At 46.6% G+C, this 14,212-nt stretch overlaps 1 protein-coding gene across 1 annotated transcript in view; it reads left to right on the forward strand.

Annotated features, from left to right (window-relative positions):
* Positions 1–14,212, forward strand: part of LOC140417959 (uncharacterized) — a 97,997-nt gene that overhangs the window by 41,724 nt on the left and 42,061 nt on the right. The window lies entirely within an intron of this gene.

Genomic DNA, 14,212 nt, shown 5'->3' on the forward strand with positions numbered 1-14,212 from the left:
CCACACACTCTCCCTCCATTCTCACTCTGCTGTATCTAATACTCACCCTCCCAATTCTCCTGAAGGATGCTGATTCAGGTTGAAAGGCAAATCCATGTTCACTGCCTCCTGTCCTGAAAACAGGGACCTGAAAGTCTTTCTGCAGCTACAGTAGCATAGTGGTTAGCACAGTTACTTCACAGCTCCAGGGTCCCAGGTTCAATTCCTGGCTTGGGTCACTGTCTGTGCGGGGTCTGCACATTCTTCCCGTGTCTGCGTGGGTTTCCTCCAGGTGCTCCGGTTTCCTCCTGCAGTCTAAAGAAGTGCAGGTTAGGTGGATTGGCCATGCTAAATTGCCGTTAGTGTTCAAAAAGGTTGGGTGGGGTTACTGGATTACAGGGAGGGTGGAGGTGTGGGCTTGGGTAGGGTGCTCTTTCCAACGGCTGGTGCAGACTTGATGGGCTGAATGGCCTCCTTCTGCACTGTAAATTCTGTGATTCTATGATATGTCTATATTACTGGACTAAACGTTTGGGTAATATATAGAACTGTATTATTTGATTAGACATTTAGGGATGTTTGGGGGGGGGGGGTTAAAGACAGCATGGGGTTGCTTCAAGGAATAACTTTATTTTGGAGGAAGAGCCCTCGAACCGCCTGCCTCTGAAGTTGGTGGTAGCAGAGATGATTAAGAATTTCACAATGAAATTGAATGGGTACATGAAGGAAATAAACTTTCAGGGGAACAGGGATAGCGAGGAGAAATGGGACTGATTGTTTAGCTCTACAGAGAGTCAGAATGGACAAGCTATTAAATTGATTTGTTCTGTGCCGTCATGACTCTATGTCTGGAAATATATAACGTAGCTGTAGTATTATATTACAAGATTAGAAATATTAGTTAATATACTTTATTACAGAACCAAAAATAATACATCTAATCTGTACCAGATAACAACACTGGACATATCTAGCCCGTATTAACTTACTGTCCCCTTAATTGTCAGCTATCTCCACGGGAATCCAGCCCCTTATCTGTGAACATTAGGAAAGAGACGATCCTTTTAGCCAGACAAATAAATGTGGGGCTGGTTTAGCACAGGGTTAAATCGCTGGCTTTGAAAGCAGACTAAGGCAGGCCAGCAGCATGGTTCAATTCCTGTACCAGCCTCCCCGAACAGGTGCTGGAATGTGGCGACTAGGGGCTTTTCACAGTAACTTCAGTTGAAGCCTACTTGTGACAAGCGATTTTCATTTCATTTTTTCATGTGTCAAGCTGAGGGAGCAAAGGATGTCAATGTCTTTAAGAGAGAGAGAGAGACATGAGCCAACCTTTCCAGAGTCTGCACCCTCCCTGGATTTACTTCCATTCCCTTCAGTTGAGGTCAGAATGAGAAAAGAAATGGAAAGGGATGGAAAAGAAAGTGTTTTACTCACAGATGTTGGGGACAGGGGGAAGTTTCAGTTTGTGTGAAGCTAAATCATCACTCACACAAAGCCCACGCTCTGATTGGCTGCAGAACCAGAGTCCCACCAGTCCTCAAACTTTTTTCATTGGTCAACATCTCAGCAGGAAGGTCAACTTTTACAGATGCACCATAGAAAGCATCCTATCAGGCTGCATCACAGCCTGGTATGGCAACTGCTCGGCCCAGGGCCGCAAGAAACTTCAGAGAGTCGTGAACACCGCCCAGTCCATCACACAAACCTGCCTCCCATCCATTGACTCCATCTACACCTCCTGCTGCCTGGGGAAAGCGGGCAGTATAATCAAAAATCCCTCCCACCCGGCTTACTCACTCTTCCAACTTCTTCCATCGGGCAGGAGATACAGAAGTCTGAGAACACGCATGAACAGACTCAAAAACAGCTTCTTCCCCACTGTCACCAGACTCCTAAATGACCCTCTTATGGGCTGATTTCATTAACACTACACCCTGTATGCTTCATCCGATGCCAGTGCTTTTGTAGTTACATTGTAAATGTTGTGTTGCCCTATTATGTATTTTATTTTATTCCCTTTTCTTCTCATGTACTTAATGATCTGTTGAGCTGCTCGCAGAAAAATACTTTTCACTGTACCTCGGTACACGTGACAATAAACAAATCCAATCCAATCCAGGGGAGGGCTCTTTCCCGCATGTGAGCAGCTGCCCCCTCCCTTGGACATGCGCACTCCCGAGCCGCCCGCCCGCGCAGCGGATAAAGCGGTTTCCCCAGCGCGGGGCAGCCTGGGAGCTACGAACGCCATTACTCATCCGGAGACCAGTCACCAAACTCATGGGACTGGGATGAAAACTGGGGTGGGGAGCGCAGTCACCTCACCCTGACACAAAGTACATATCGGCAGTCACTGGATTTGATTGTGACGCCCCTCCTTAGCAAAACAATTTGTTAACTTCAGGTGGAAAAATTTAGGCACCTGGGTGACATATTGGGGAGAGCAATAGGTGAGAGTGAAACTGAACCCGAGAGTCAGTACCTTCAGGGGAGAAGGATTGGGGGGAAAGCAGCAGGAGAAATGCAGGAGGGAGGAGTGCGAGTGCGAGGGGACACCAATGCGTCTGCACACCAATGCGAAGGCAAGTGCACACCGAGCGTGAGGGCACACTGAGCACAAAGCCATACCGAGCATGAGCGCACACCGAGCGCAAAGCCATACTGAGGGCGAGGGCACACTGACCAACATCGTGCCGAGTGCGAGGGGACAACGAATCTGAGGGCCCTGTTCACTATGTATTTGTTTCTTCTGTAATTGGTTTCCTCATGTCACTGTGATGCGGCAGTTATCCATTTGTACAGCTACATTGTCGTGGGTTGTAGTGTATTGAAGCCTGTAGCATGGCTCGGTGTGCGCCGTTTTGGCTGTAACACTGTTTCCAGACCTGGTGTTTTGTATGGTGACTGCCTTTTTCTGACTGCAGCCAGGACTGGGGCAAGGGAGTACAAGCCTGCTACCAATTTGATGAAGGGGAGGAGGAGCCTGCTGGAAGGGGCGGATTTTGGTTGGCATGCTGCCGAGCTGAAGGTGGAGGAGAGCTCACTCTTGCAGTCTTTGAACTGGACAGTGTCGGGAGACCAGATTCTGGTACTGTGGGAGAGGCAAGGCAGCGGCCCAATTGACTGTGTAACTCTTGAGGTCTTATCAGGGTATCTCATAACCTACTGGTGACTCCTGTTTGTTTGTTTTTAATGTATTTTATTACAAACATGTATCAAAGCAGGTTACAGAAAATAAACACCCCGGAAAACATGCTTCCCAGCAATCAACTATACAGTCTGTACAGGTTTTCCACCATTTTCACCCCCCCCCCCCCCCCCGACAAAGAGCCCCTCACACATAGTCACAAACATCCCCCACCTTTCCTCATAAGAGCCCATTAACTCATACTTTATATCTTCTAACCGCAGGAAGTCATACAGGTCACCCAACCAAGCTGCCATCCCCGGTGGCGATGCTGACCGTCACTCCAGCAAAATTTGCCGTTGTGCAATCAGAGAGGCGAAGGCCACAACATCGGCCTTCCTTCTCTGCATGAGCTCTAGCTTCTCTGAAACCCAAAATATTGCCACCAAAGGGTCTGGGTCCACCTCCTCCTCCACTATCTTGGCTAAGACCGCGAATACTCCCACCCAGAATCGTCCCAATTTTTCGCAACCCCAAAATATGTACACGTGATTCGCTGGCCCCCGCCCACACCTCCACACTTATCTGCTACCCCCTGGAAGAACCCACTCATTCGCCCCTGTGTCATATGCACCCTGTGCACCACCTTAAACTGTATCAGGCTCATCCTTGCACAAGAGGAGGTCCCGTTTACCCTACACAGTGCCTCATTCCATACTCCCCAATTGATCTCCCCTCCCAACTCCGCTTCCCATTTCTCCTTGATCTTCACCACCCGCTCGCCTCTCTGCTCCCCCAGCCACTTGTATATATATCCCCAATTCTTCCCTCCCCTTCCACATCCGGAAGCAACAGCCGTTCCAGCATGGTGACCTGTGTTTGTGGCTGCTCCTGGTTTGGGGGCTATGCAGGGTGCTGATGTTTTTGTTTTGTACTGATGTTGGTCTCCGTGTAATTGGTGGGGAATTGTATGTTTGCTATTGTGTTATTGTTTTTTTACCAGCGGCTGTGTGCTTGCCAGGTGCGGCCCCTCATGCTTCTGTGGACTGGGGGTGTGGTCAGCTCGCAGTGCTGGTGAGGGGGAGGGAGGTTCTCTCTCATTCCTCAGCCATGCTCCACGCCTGTGTGTCCTTTCCCGGTGGACTGTGCTGCTCACTCTCACACACACTCTGACAGGCATGCACAGACATTCACTCATATACACTCTGGCAACGCACAGTTCTCACAGCCATGCATGCACTGATGTTCACACACATGCTTTCCCATACGAATGTATTGGGTGCCTTTCCACCGATGTGGGGCTGCTGCTGGAATCAGGGATAGGGCGGAGAGCGTTTGCTGGCTCGGGTGCTGGCGGCTTTGTTTTCTTATTGATTGTTTGGAGGTATTTGTCTCTGGTGTTCAGTTGATATGATTTTTGCATTGTGTCCATTGTGTTTTTTTTGTGTCTACCCTGTACCTTGGCCTCTTGGGTAATGGAATTGCTTTTTTGGTCTGAACTGTATTCCCTCTTGGGAGGGAGAGGTGTTCTCTCTCTCTCTCTTCCGCCGTGCCCGCGTCAGTGTCCTTTTCCGATGGTCTGTGCTGCTCGTTCTCTCTCTCTCTCACACACACACACACTTACAGACAGGTACATGCAGACATTTGCTCAGATACTCCTTCACACACACCCGCTCTTGCTGACATGCATGCACTGCTTTTCACACGCATGCTTTCCCACATACATGTTGGGCACGTTTCCACCGCTGTGCTGTTACCGCTGGGGCGGGGGTTGTTCTGCATTTAGCTATGTCCTTTTGTATTGTGGAAATGTCAATAAACTAAAAGATCTAAAACTTCCTCTTCTGTGCAACATCTGGGAGGAAATCAATGTTTCCCCCTTTCCATTTCGTTTCTCATTCTGGGGGGACATTGGTGATTTGCAGCAACTGAAGGAAAAGGAAGTGAATCCAGTCTGTATGTTAAACACATTTTTAGTCCAGGCATATAGACATATATCTGTCTGGCAGCCTGCAGGAAGCTTTTTAGGTCTCTGTGTCCAGGACAGGAAGCAGTGAGCATGGATCTGTTGCTCAGTCTGAATCAGCACCTTCAGGAGAATTGCGAGGGTGAATATTAGATACAACAGAGTGAGAATGGAGGGAGAGTGTGTGGGACGGAGATTTACAGATTTGGGAGAATGAGAGAGGAAAGAATGTTCATAGAATAGAATCCCTACAGTGCAGAATGAGACCATTCGGTCTATTGAGTCTGCACCGACCCACTGAACGAGCACCCTCCCCATGCCCCCACCCAATCCCCGTTACACAGTAATCCCACCTAATGTTCCACTGAAACTAGAATTGTCTGTTCTGAATTTCTATCCTGGAATGAGAGCGATAACTTTTGTGCACACCTTTTACAGGATATTAAAAGAGGGGGAATTACAGACAGAAACATCATGTCAAGATCTGACAGAGTCACTCAATTCATCGGAACCTGAATATAATCAGTCTTTGAATCTAGAAGGAGAAATGTTCTTCTGTTCTGTCTGCTTCAAAAGATTTGAAACATTGTGTGACTTTAAAGTTTTCCAATGCACTGACTCAGGTCAGACCGTGCCCGCGTTCCGTGTGTGGACGAGACTTCAACTCACTTCAGAACCTGGACAGTTCTCAGTGTTCTACACTCGGGAGAAACTATGGAAATGTGGGGCCTGTGGTAATGGATACAGATTTGCATTTGAACTGGAAGTTCATCGATGCAGTCGAACTGGGGAGAGACCGTTCACCTGTACAGAGTGTGGGAAGGGATTCATTCTGTTATCCTCCCTGAAGACACACTAGAGAGTTCACACTGGGGAGAGACCGTTCTCCTGCTCCATGTGTGGGAAGGGATTCACTGAGTTATTCAGTATGCTGACACACCAACTTGTTCACACTAGAGAGAGGACGTTCACATCCAATGAATGTGGGAAGGGATTCACTCAGTCCTCCAGCCCACTAAAACACCATGTCACTCACACCAACAGAGACCGTTTAAATGCTCTTGAGTGTGGGAGTGCTTTTAAAAGTACAGCAAAACTGATGTCCCATCAGTGCATTCACACTGAGGAGAGACCATTCAGTTGCTCTCACTGCATAAAGAGGTTTAATGAAGAGATTTAGAACACCAGCGGGTTCACACCAGGGAGAAGCCATTCAGCTGCTCCGAGCATGAGAAGCAATTCAGTTACTAATCCAGCCCGCTGAGACACAAGTGTTGCCTCTACAGGCCCCTGTGGTCAGGAATTCCTCAGATTTAATACTCTCTGAGAAGAAATTCCTCCTCCTCTCTGTCTTAAATGGGCGACCCCATACTCTGGATTATGCCCTCTGCTCCAAAACTCTCCTATTTAAAAATAAAAATTTAGAGTACCCAATTCATTTGTTCCAATTAATGGGCAATTTAGCATTACCAATTCACCTACCCTGCACATATTTGGGTTGTGGGGGTGAAACCCACGCAATCACAGGGAGAATGTGCAAATTCTACACAGACAGTGACCCAGAGCTGGGATCGAACCTGGGACCTCGGCGCCATGAGGCTGCAGGACTAACCCACTGCGCCACCGTGCTTCCCCCCCCCCCCCCCCCCGAGACTCTCCTATAAGGTGAAACACCCTCTCAGCATTGACCTTGTCAAGCCCCCTGAGAATCCTACATGTCTCAACAGTCACCTCTCATTCTTCTAAAGTCCAATGAATACTTGCCTAACTTACTCAACCTCTCCTCATCATAAAATACCTCCATATCCGGGATAAACCATGTGAATCTTCTCTGGACTGCCTCCAATGCCATTATACCTCTCCTTAGATAAGGGGACCAAAACTGTTCAGTGTTCCATGTGTGGTGTAACAAACGCCTTGTATAGTTTTAGCAGGTCTTCCCTATTTTTATACTCCATTATCTTGGAAATAAAGGCCTGCTGAATTTGCATGCTGGACTTCTGTGACTTATGCGCAAGGAGCCCCAACTCCCTCAGTGCTGCAGTCTTTCTCCATTTAAATAATATTCAGCTCTTTTATTCTTCCTACCAAAGTGTATAACTTCACATTTTCTGACATTAGACACATTTTTGGTGCTCTGTGGGTGTTAATTATGCCAAACGAAGTTCAATATGCAGGTTTTGATTGGATGGTCACTTGAGCACATGTAGAGAGAGACATTTTGACATGACATAGGATGGGGTCAGGATGTATATACCTGTAATGTTTCACCGTGAATAAATCTATATCAAGAAAAGATTGGTTGCAGTTTTTTACTTCACCATCAGGCTGTCAGGATTATAACACGATAACAGAGAATGTTTGTCTAACAGTGAAGGCGAGAAACTGAAGGAAAATAAAATGTCAGTGTCCCGGTACTTTAAAAGGTGTTTGCCCACAGTTTCCTGTGAACAATGGGCGTGTATATGAGTGTGGACATTTCACACTTGGAATGAGAGAGTCAATATAAAATCACCCAGCAACAAAGCCTTTATAATACAAAGAAAAGGTTAGTTTACTTCACGTAATTGCTCGGAAGGTTATTTACACACTCACAAAGATTAATTACAGATGAAGATAAAATGAGACTTATAAATACAGAATCCGTTCAGTCTCTATTGTGGGTGCCAGCTGGGGATTGTTGAAGTTGAGATAATAATCTTTCTTATCACAAGTAGGCTTACATTAACACTGGAATGAAGTTACTCTGAAAAGCACCCAGTCGCCACATTCCAGCGCCTGTTCAGGTACACAGAGGGAGAATTCAGAATGTCCAAATTATCTAACAGCACATTTTTCGGGACTTGGGGGAGGAAGCCGGAGCACCCGGAGGAAACCCTCGCAGACACGGGGAGAATGTGCAGACTCCGCAGACAGTGACCCAAGCCGGGAATCGAACCTGGGACCCTGGTGCTGTGAAGCAACAGTGCTACCATGTTGCATTGTCTGAGGGGAAGATTTTTGAGGTGTAGGATTGCCCCCGCCACTGTGATGCCTTCCACTGTTGAATGGCCAGAGGTTACTTTCAAAGGTTAGCTTAACAGATGGAATCGGATTCACAGGGACATAAATAAATAGAATTTACAATGCAGAAGGAGGCCATTCGGCCCATCGAGTCTGCACTGGCCCTTGGAAAAAGCCACATAATTAATCCAGACCTCCACCCTATTCCCATAACCCAGTAACCCCACCTAACCATTTTGGATATTAGGGGCAATTTAGAATGGCCAATCCACCCAACCTGCACATCTTTGGACGAGAGGTGGTTCCTTGTTTCTGGTTCTGTGGACACAGCACTTTCAATCTGTCCATCAGGTACTGACAGCAGAAGCCTTTGCTGTTTCTCGATGCCTCTGTCTCTCCCTTCCTGTTGAGGAGCAGTTTCTTCTCTGCTGTCCTGAAGCTGTTTCGAGATGTATCTGCGTCCAGGCAGCTTGATCTGCTTTTTCTGTACTTCATGGCAGGTTTATGCTCCTGGACCAGACCCCAACAGTTGCTAGGATACTGGACAGAAACCGAAATATTTAATTTAATTTGTAAGACTGTGAGGAAATGATACTTCATTCCAGGAGTAATTTCACGCATATATAGGGATTTGGTATATTAAAACAAACGTTATGACAAACACAGTATTACAAATTTAAGCATCACAAAGAAAATAGCTTACAAACCCATTGAACAGGACAGCATGGTGGTACAGTGGTTAGCACTGCTGCATCACAACGGCAGGGATCTGGGTTCAATTCTGACTTGGGTGACTGTCTGTGTGGAGTTTGCACTTTCACCCTGAGTCTGCATGGGTTTCATCCGGGTGCTCCAGTTTCCTCCCACAGTCCAAAGATGTGCAGATTAGTTGGATTGGGCGTGCTAAATTGCCCTTAGTGTCCAGGGATGTGCAGGTTAAGTTTAAAAAAAAACTATTTTTATTCTCCATTTTCACATTTTCTTCAAAATTTACACCCCACCAACAAACCGTAAACGGTAACAAATACAATGTCAATCCCCTTATTAACAACAACGATCCCATCCTCCCACCAACCCCCAAACAACAGCCCACCTGACAATATAAGCAACAAATAAAACGAAACATCCCAAGGAAAAAAAAAAGAAAAAGGAATCAGGAATCACCTATGGTCACCATTGACATATAGAGTCCACCCCCCAATCTCCCCCCCCCCCCCCCCCCCCCCCCCCACTCCCTAATATTCAATGCAGTTACAAACAGTTACTACTCTTGGCGGCTCACTCACTTTTGATATAGGCTTCCACGACCAATGAGCCCGATCCAGTTCATATCGGGAGGGATCGTCCCCCTCCCCCAATAGCTCTGCCAACATCGTGGCAAAATACTACGTTGGCCTCAGGCCTTCCACCCCTTCAGGCAGACCCACGATCCTCAGATTCGGCTGCCTGGATCCGTTTTCCATGTGTTCCATTTTGGCTCGCAGGCCCTTATTGGTCTATATCACCCTCCGCAGCTCCTTCCCCATAAAGGTGAGTTGATCACTGTGTTGCAATAGTGCCTCTTCCACTTCCTTCAGTGCCTCACCTTGCTCCCGCACCTCAGCCGCTGCGCTCGATACTGCCCACCTCACTGGGGCAATCGCCTCCTCCACCAGCACTTTCAATACTGCCCCCATCTCCTTCTTCATCGCCTCCATGTGCTTTGTGAACTGTTTTCAAAGTTGCACTGCCATCACCTTGGTCATTTCTTCTGTGTGAGCAATGCGGCCTCCCCTGGTGCCCCAGCCTCCGCTTTCCTTACAGTTCCCGCGCTGACTTTTCCTCTCACCGGCGGACTTTCATTAACCCCTTTTTCACGGCCATTTTTTTCCCAAACTTGGACATTTCTCCTCACTGTGCCTTCTTACAACTTTCTCAGCCTCCGTTGCCCCTCGGACTGGGCGTTAAAACCCCGAAAATTCTATTCCCGAGTGGAAGCCCTCCAATGTGCGGCTGCCTCCCGCCCGCCGTCACCGGAAGTCCCATGTGCAGGTTAGGTTAAAGGGTTATTGGAATAGGGCGGTGTGGAGAGCTCTTTCATAGGGTGGGTGCAGACTCGATGGGCCAAATGGCCTCCTTTTGCACTGCAGGGATTCTACGAACATTACAATTAAACAATACCCGTAACTGCTATCTTTATCTCCACTCAAACAAACTCATCTCAGGTCAAAATCCACCTTTAAATACAGTTAGCAGACCCAGGCATACTTGCTTAATAGATACCCCACTTTGAGAAAGAGATATCCTTCAGCTACCAGCTGCAGATTCTTGCCCGTCTCAAACTAGAACAAAGAACAAAGAAATGTACAGCACAGGAACAGGGCCTTCGGCCCTCCAAGCGCGTGCAGACCATGCTGCCCGACTAAACTACAATCTTCTACACTTCCTGGGTCCATATCCCTCTATTCCCATCCTATTCATGTATTTGTCAAGATGCCCCTTAAATGTCACTATCGTCCCTGCTTCCACCACCTCCTCCGGTAGCGAGTTCCAGGCACCCACTACCCTCTGCGTAAAAAACTTGCCTCGTACATCTACTCTAAACCTTGCCTCCCTCACCTTAAACCTATGCCCCCTAGTAATTGACCCCTCTACCCTGGGGAAAAGCCTCTGACTATCCACTCTGTCTATGCCCCTCATAATTTTGTAGACCTCTATCAGGTCGCCCCTCAACCTCCGTCGTTCCAGTGAGAACAAACCAAGTTTATTCAACCGCTCCTCATAGCTAATGCCCTCCATACCAGAAAACATTCTGGTAAATCTCTTCTGCACCCTCTCTAAAGCCTCCACATCCTTCTGATAGTGTGGCGACCAGAGTTGAATACTATACTCCAAGTGTGGCCTAACTAAGGTTCTATACAGCTGCAACATGACTTGCCAATTCTTATACTCAATGCCCCGGCCAATGAAGGCAAGCATGCCGTATGCCTTCTTGACTACCTTCTCCACCTGTGTTGCCCCGTTCAGTGACCTGTGGACCTGTACTCGTAGATCTCTCTGACTTTCAATACTCTTGAGGGTTCTACCATTCACTGTCTATTCCCTACCTGCATTAGACCTTCCAAAATGCATTACCTCACATTTGTTCGGATTAAACTCCATCTGCCATCTCTCTGCCCAAGTCTCCAAACAATCTAAATCCTGCTGTATCCTCTGACAGTCCTCATCGCTATCCGCAATTCCACCAACCTTTGTGTCATCTGCAAACTTACTAATCAGACCAGTTACATTTTCCTCCAAATCATTTATATATACTACAAACAGCAAAGGTCCCAGCACTGATCCCTGCGGAACACCACTGATCACAGCCCTCCAATTAGAAAAGCATCCTTCCATTGCTACTCTCTGCCTTCTATGACCGAGCCAGTTCTGTATCCACCTTGCCAGCTCACCCCTGATCCCGTGTGACTTCACCTTTTGTACTAGTCTACCATGAGGGACCTTGTCAAAGGCCTTACTGAAGTCCATATAGACAACATCCACTGCCCTACCTGTATCAATCATCTTTGTGACCTCCTCGAAAAACTCTTATCAAGTTAGTGAGACACGACCTCCCCTTCACAAAACCATGCTGCCTCTCACTAATACGTCCATTTGCTTCCAAATGGGAGTAGATCCTGTCTCGAAGAATTCTCTCCAGTAATTTTCCTACCACTGAAGTAAGGCTCACCGGCCTGTAGTTCCCTGGATTATCCTTGCTACCCTTGCTAAACAAAGGAACAACATTGGCTATTCTCCAGTCCTCCGGGACATCACCTGAAGACAGTGAGGATCCAAAGATTTCTGTCAAGGCCTCAGCAATTTCCTCTCCAGCCTCCTTCAGTATTCTGGGGTAGATCCATCAGGCCCTAGGGACTTATCTACCTTAATATTTTTTAAGACGCCCAACACCTCATCTTTTTGGATCTCAATGTGACCCAGGCTATCTACACACCCTTCTCCAGACTCAACATCTACCAATTCCTTCTCTTGGGTGAATACTGATGCAAAGTATTCATTTAGTACCGCGCCCATTTCCTCTGGCTCCACACATAGATTCCCTTGCCTATCCTTCAGTGGGCCAACCCTTTCCCTGGCTACCCTCTTGCTTTTTATGTACGTGTAAAAAGCCTTGGGATTTTCCTTAACCCTATTTGCCAATTACTTTTCGTGACCCCTTCTAGCCCTCCTGACTCCTTGCTTAAGTTCCTTCCTACTTTCCTTATATTCCACACAGGCTTCGTCTGTTCCCAGCCTTTTAGCCCTGACAAATGCCTCCTTTTTCTTTTTGACGAGGCCTACAATATCTCTCGTTATCCAAGGTTCCCGAAAATTGCCGTATTTATCCTTCTTCCTCACAGGAACATGCCGGTCCTGAATTCCTTTCAACTGACACTTGAAAGCCTCCCACATGTCAGATGTTGATTTACCCTCAACATCCGCCCCCAATCTATGTTCTTCAGTTCCCGCCTAACATTGTTACAATTAGCCCTCCCCCAATTTAGCACATTCATCCTAGGACCACTCTTATCCTTGTCCACCAGCACTTAAACTTACTGAATTGTGGTCACTGTTCCCGAAATGCTCCCCTACTGAAACGTCTACCACCTGGCCGGGCTCATTCCCCAATACCAGGTCCAGTACCGCCCCTTCCCTAGTTGGACTGTCTACATATTGTTTCAAGAAGCCCTCCAGCTGTTTAAACTGCCAGCCTAAGACTTCTCATGCCTATCCCCAGTTAGGTATTTAATTGAACTGTACTGCGAGCACATCCTGATCTAAAACTGAATTAATAAACTGAAAAGCCCAGCACCTGACTGCTTCATCCCCTCCCATTAACTATATCATCATTACTAAGCTAAACACAATGTCTCAAATTTTTTAAAATTCGCTCTTGGGATGTGGGCGTCACTGGCTCGGCCAGCATTTGTTGCCCACCCCTAATTGACCTTGAACTGAGTGACTTACTCGGCCATTTCAGTGGAAGGGGGGGGGGGGTGCAGTTAGCAGTCAACCACTTCGCTGTGAGGGTCTGGAGTCACATGTAGGCCACACATGGTAAGGACGGCAGATTTCCTTTCCTGAAGTACATTCGTGAACCAGGTGAGTTTTTACGACAGTTAAATCCAGCCCCCTTCTCCACAGGTCATAGCAATAATTTAAACATCTAACTCACCCACAAAACTGGCCAATTTGATAATGTTACTCCCAGGCTTCTTTCAGTAATCACAGAAAAAGTGATTTATTGTAAAATAATCTTTTTTAAAAACAAGTTATAAAGCTGGTGAACATACAAGTTGTAGTTTCAAAGTGTAACAATTAACCCCTTTTTCTAAAATTACAGATACTCGTACACTGCCAGACACGCTTATGGGCCTGGGTTTAGAAAACTCCAAAGTATGTCATGGAGTTTACCTGACTGTAGAAGCCAGGTATTTCGAATACAACTAGTATAGGTAAAAGATAGCTGTTTAAGCATAGATATTAAGCCCCAGTTTTAAATACCCACTTATACAGCATAATTCACTGTTACTGAGGTCCGTTGTTCTGGCAAATGCATATTTTCAAAGTCAGTATGACATTAAAACAGCACAGTTGCAAGACAATTTGACACTGCTCGTGCTAATTGTCAAGGACAAGGACTGAATACATAGCAACATGAAGACACCATTGTTCAGAATGCAGATAACAGCTAGGTCAGAAAAGCTAATGTTGCACATTGAAGATGGACAGCTTGCCATCAAATCAAATGTGTTTGAGTCTAACCCAAACCAATTAGGATTATATTGGGGTGTGATTAGATGACTTAAGACAGATATGAAAGTGTATAACTGAAAAGTTTCCGCCCGCCATTTTAGTGTTGTCTTTGGTGTGTTGTCTTTTGTGTTGTCTGTCCTTAATTTCTGTCTTTGTGTTGTGTTGTCTTTCTGTTAGTTTAGTCAGTTTAGCTGAAGATTAGCTTTCTCTCTCTCTTCATGTTTCATTGCCAGACTTTGACCGATTAAAAAGTTACTTTCGAGCTGTCTGCCTAAGCAAAAAAGATAATGTCTGTAATTCTCTGAAAGCTTCGAATTGTCTACGAATTGCCTTTTAAATGACTTTCAAATTGTAATCAAGTG

This window comes from Scyliorhinus torazame, chromosome 5 (genome assembly GCF_047496885.1).
Source record: "Scyliorhinus torazame isolate Kashiwa2021f chromosome 5, sScyTor2.1, whole genome shotgun sequence".
Lineage (NCBI taxonomy): Eukaryota > Metazoa > Chordata > Chondrichthyes > Carcharhiniformes > Scyliorhinidae > Scyliorhinus > Scyliorhinus torazame.